General features: G+C 39.1%; 1 protein-coding gene across 1 annotated transcript in view; it reads right to left on the bottom strand.

Annotated features, from left to right (window-relative positions):
• The window catches only part of msi2 (musashi RNA binding protein 2), a 228,725-nt gene that overhangs the window by 37,443 nt on the left and 185,282 nt on the right, over window positions 1-6,000 (bottom strand). The window lies entirely within an intron of this gene.

Here is a 6,000-nt window from a genome sequence, read left to right on the forward strand (position 1 = left end):
TTCAACTGTGCACTCATGTGTGTGTAATGAAAGGAACTGATACAAGACTGGTTAACAATAGAAAGTACAATATGAATGTATGAGGGGTGTATCCCTGCTTTTGATGTTCACTTCTGCAGCTTATTCACATGCATTATGCACACATGCATACACCATTTCCTTTTTTTTAATTACATTTTCCTCATACAGACAAGCTTCTTATTCATGCATACATCATGCACACAATAGACCATCCTATCATTCTTAAACCTATTCATATTTCTTCTACATTTGCTGCCACCATTAGCCAAAACTACACTGTACATAAACTACAGTGCATAAACTTGCACTTATTGCTAAAAACTATTTTCTTCCTCAGCATTTGCATTTTAATATCCACAGTAAACAAGAGAATCTGTGACTGTATACAGTCTCAACCTGAGGTCATCTGAGACAAGTGAGTTAACAGTTCAATGCACAGTGAAGCTCTGATCACAGAGGATACTTCTTTGAATGTGGCTTCAGTGCCTTAATCAGGTTAGGTCCTCCAGACGAGACACCTCATGCTTTGAATATAGCACATCTTGGGATGTTCCCCTGGGCGCTACGAGTTGAATAATACAATAGCACATTTATCAGCTAGCTAATGCTAATTAGACTGCTGCATAAAAACGAGAATAATGTACAGTAATGTTCCTTATGCCGTGTCAGCTCCTGCTCTTACAGTTTCACAGCTAGCCATATTCACAGCTGCATTCTGGGTTAAAATAAGAAGAAAACAGCAGCCCATCTAATCCATTAGGTGTCTACTTATAAAAGTGTAAAGAAAAACATGTTTTTATCCTGTGGGTTTGATCTCTTTGTGCACTCATGTACTTTATAACCTCAGCTCAGATGGAACGAAGAAAACAGACGTGGTACAAACGTATGGAGGAGTGAGATGGATGTAGCTCCTCTCTAGGTGGCAAAGACTGTGGTTAATTAAATAAATGTACCAGATGCAGTACAGCAGGAAGAGTGAGTCAGCTAAGAACAGGACAGATACATTCCTCACTCCCACTACCACAACCTAAGAATCTTAATTTCAACCAAACTTGAAATGTTTCTCTCCTTTTGAAGCTATCTGAAAATCTGTTTTTAACTGAGGTACCAAGGGAGTGGGGAGCTCTTTAATGTCTGATAGAGTCAAAGTGACGTCCTTCTGTAGCTCAGTTTAATTCAAAGATCATTTCAATTTCAGTTTGCTCTTTGTAGCCTGATAAACGTTCGCTCTGAAGTCTGATCGTTTAAGACCACTTCCCTAATGCTGCGTTCTCATACTTTGATTCTTGCCTCATTTGCCATATAGAGAAAATGATTACTTACCTCATTTATGGGCTGAGTGATAGAGTAGGAATGATAATGTATGTGGTTGAAGAATGAAACTTTGTCAGTTTAAATCACATAAACAACAAGTCCTTATTGAAGCTGTGTTCATTCACAGTGGTCTGAAAATAAACTGAAGCTACACGACTGACATGTCAACTACCCATGGAAGCTCGGCCTAAGTGATACTGATACCTACACTCACAGATATGTACCACCCTGACATCACTCTAAAGCCAACTGACAGAGTTACAGAGGATACCTGCCAATGTTGTCTTCTCACTATAACAGTGTATTTATTTATGCATCAGGATGGAGGTAGTGAAAGTGCAGAAGCTGTTAAAGGTTAAACTGAAAATAAACAGATTTTCTCACTTGCTGAATGGAATCATTCTCTGATTACAACTTTATTTTTAAGTGTGTGTTGTGACAGCTCACATCTGAGAGGCTGAAAAACCTACACCCAAATAAAAGCACAATGATCCTCACGGCTGAACACCAGAAGGTGTGAGTTAGAAAATGTTCTGGTTTGTGTCATGGTCTCAAGGTTGTTATTTATCATTTTGATTTGTTGACTGCAGGTGTTACCTAAATGAGCCGGTAGGGGAAGAAGAGATTGTCCTGCATTCTGTGTCCTAAATGCTCGGTGCACGGCTGTTAGCACAAGGACTGGACAGGAAGTGAACGGGTGGTGGCAGCACTGCTGATGATGAGTCAAGTTATGCTCCAGGTCGCCAGATTTCAGGTTTTGTTGCCTTTAACATATGTGATGGCCTGTTAGCTGGTAAAGACCTAACTATGCCACTGCAGTTGCAGTCTGGGTAAACTGACCCTTTTAGCAACATGCTAGTGTAGGATGGGACCTCAGTGATGAAAATGTTTGGATTTGAACTAGAGGTGTGTGCGCAAAGGACTTTGGTGAAAGCAAAAATTCAATTCAAAGTGAGGTTAGTTCAGGGACTGAAAATGAATATGGAAATTCAGCTACAAGTCAAGACTGAGGGAGTCACAGATATTAGCATTATTTCCTTTTGAAATCATGTGGTGACAGCAGCACAACAACACCAGTCTGGGGGGGCCAGTGTTATTTGAAGGTAAAGGCAGTAACAACCTCAGCACATCTTAAACAGCAGGGATGTTTACATCCACACAGAAAACAACATGACAACACTCACATATCACATGCATACATTACAGTCCCCTCAGCTTTTATCTGACACTGACAAAGCCACAGCCTGCATCAAAGTCATGTATGTGCATTAGCACAGTCTGAGAAAATGTTGGGATCAGACAGGGATGACTGCCACATGTCAGGGTGTATCAATGTGTTACGAGCCTCATGGAAAAGTCTAACCCACTACCAAACATAAGAACTTTAGCTGAAGAAAATATGTCACTCAAACATATAAACAATCAGGTAGTTGTAGCTTTATCACAAAGAAAAGCTCTGATGGATAGAAACAAAGAGTTGCTGCTAATCATGTGTTACACCTGCTTATTTATAATTCTCAGGTAAAGGTAAAAACTGCGTCTTTTTGATTATCACTACACATGCAGGATGCAGTGTCATCTTCAAATTCAACAGAACTTCAGTTTTAGCATAACGCTGAAGCCACGCTGCAGCGCATGATTACAGCATATAAAACAAAAAAAAAATCAAGAGAGGCCATCTCTATCAAACACTTCTCTCCCACAGTCTCCTTTCTGTCCAGTATCAACGTGTTCTGAAAAGCCTCAACATTCCAATTAAAACGACTGAGTAACATTTGTGCAGAGATCAATTCACGCTCTTGTTATAAACTGACTTTCTATGCTAGAAGTGCAACAGAAACTCAGTGTAATGATTTCATAGTTTGAGTAATGTGAATGTGAAGCAGACGTCTCATAAGGGTGTAATGGGTTTGTGACACAAACACTTTACAACAGGTACATTTACAGAACTACATCACTCTGAGACAGATAAACACATAGATTTTTAGTAACTACCAGTTCTGATAGATACCACTGAACACATGTAAATAAGTTTGTTCAGTGGGGCTTTGCTGTGATGACGCTCACTGCCACAGACAAGTTTAGTTTGACAAATAGAGGATGATGTGATTTCCATCAGTAATATGTGAAGGTCTCTAAATGCATTAAATAGTAATGATGCCAAGGCTCTGATGGAATAATTCTGTAAGCAACTCACGGCATACAAATACGACACAGAAAAATACTGTGTGTGATCAATATCAAACACATGTTGAAATTAATTGGGAGTGCCACAAGGACCAGACAGCTAAATTGTCAGACTCAGTTTAACAGCTGTTGAGCTGGTGTCAGATTTGAGTCAAACTGGCTGCACTGAAAGCTTTTTTTTTTTTTTTTTTAACTCAGCTTCTGTGTATTTCACGTCTCTTTCAGATTCTGTTTTCTACTTGAACTGTGTTTCAGCCACAGGGATGTCAGCTCTGGTTTCTCTGTATGTTTTATTGAGTTTTTGCACTTAATTCAGTGTTTCATCACTGATCAATGCTTTATCACTGTTTTATCCTGACAATTGAGCAATCACCTAACCACTTTTTTTTCTGTTAACAGTGGACCCCTGAGGTTTACTGGGAATAAAAAAAAAGCCTTGAAATGCTGCCCACAATTTACACCTCTCGGATCGAGCCGACTTAGTCCCAGCTCCATTTATTTATAGTGTTTCAGCAAGGTTGTGTACAGTGGGAAAAAAGCCTTTGATCTGAAATTGAAGATGCCTTCCACATCTTAGTAAGGAAGGACACTAGTCAATATTTGGCCTGAGGTTATTTAATTTGGACAGGGAGTTTGATTCATACATTAAAAATTCCAATTACCCTGTCAAGAGTTGAGCTAGCCCAGAGGAGGCTGTTTTAATCATACAGCTTTATCAAACTCTTTAAATTGAGTTTAACATGGACAGGATCATACATTCTGCCTCGGGGAAGGTGATATCCTTTAATTTGTTGTAAATAGTAAACATTTTGAAAATCCATGTTTAACTAGAGTTACTTATACTGATCACTTGTTTCCCTGTAATCTCTGGTCTCTCTCTTTTTGTAGAACCAAGCTTACAACTGTTTTTTTTCGGTGCTTTAACAGAACATGAAGGAATCGAAAAACACTCGTTCTGGCTGATTCTAAATGTCGTCTCAGATGTATGCCACACACAAAAACACTCCTTCACATTCCCGGTCTTCTGACTCACATTTGTGTCAATCAGTAAATGATGCCATAAAAAAAAAAAAAAAAAAAGAAAACCGAAAAACACATTTGTATGCTTTTCGTGTTCACCCACATTGATGAGAAGCTGCTATTCCCTTTCTTCTGTCAAATAATGTTGTGGTCAAGTATAAATCCAGCATATGTCTGATCTGCAGGTGGTCACAGCTGGACCTCCTGTCTTACCATTCCTGAATCTATTTCACAAAGATATTACAGAGATCTGAGCCGCTGTCAGATATTTCCTATTCCGTCTTATCAGTGGAAGGAATGATGTCTGGCACGGCAAACAAAGTATGTGTAAAGTCCCTAAATAAAGCATGAAATTGACAGGACGCCTGTCTAAGTGAGGCCCCTCGGAGCCACAGGCCCCTGTCACAGCAGACAGGTGCAGCTGCTCACCTCCAGACTGCACGCCTCCCATTTGGACTCCCATTAAAGTGGCCGGCACTCTGAGTCAACACTTTTAATGCAGAAAATGACTTCATTCATTTTCCATTCTAAAAACCACCATTTTAAAAATCTGCCTACACAAAGCGCTGCTTATTTTTCCGCTTCTCGACAGATGAATTTGCATACATTGGGCCACAGAAGACGTGGAACTTTCCACATTTTAGACATGTGGTCATGGTCATGTTCAAGTACGGGATAAAAAGGAGTAAGCAATTTACTTCACTACACATCAGCTTTCAAAACCGAGTTTAGAAATCCACACACGTAACATACTTATAACCCTGAAGATTACTTGATGACTGACGTGTATATGGATGAGCGTCTGTGTCTGTGTGTGTGTGTGTGTCTGTGTGTGTGTGTGTGTGTGTGTGTTGGTGTTTGGGCATGTGTGTCTGATTGTGCTGCTTCAGGGTGCAGAACAGAAATCAGTTGCACCACTGATATTTTAAGAAAGCCTTTAACTCACCAGGGAACTGGTAGCTGTAGCTTGGTGCGAATCCAGTGTATCCGCGGCCGTACGTTGCCACAATATTAGGGTAACCTTTGATAGAGAGGAAAGAGATTCAAAAGAGATGAGAGAACTAGAAATTATGTATATATTACATACAAATGTGATATTGTACAAGTACACACAGAGACGCACACCGGGAGATATATATATATATATATATATATATATATATATAAATAATGAATGAATATAAACACACACACTTTGAGAGAGAGACAAACCTTGAAAGGCTGGTTTTAAAACTACCACTAAAGTATTCACATTTTGTCAAACAAAACAAAAGTTATTTAAAATAATCCAAAAGAAACATGAATATAAGCCTAAAATAGTTCAGAGCAACTATGAAATCTTGGAATAATACTTTGCATATAAAAAGTCTTGGGTATATTATGTCTAATCTCAGCTCCTCTTGTTTGAAAACCTGCAATCATCAAGAAGAGATTCATTTTTATGCTTCCAGCCTAATA

The sequence above is a fragment of the Seriola dumerili genome, unplaced genomic scaffold, assembly GCF_002260705.1.
Source record: "Seriola dumerili isolate Sdu_G_001 unplaced genomic scaffold, Sdu_1.0 BDQW01000091.1, whole genome shotgun sequence".
NCBI classification, from domain to species: Eukaryota; Metazoa; Chordata; class Actinopteri; order Carangiformes; family Carangidae; genus Seriola; species Seriola dumerili.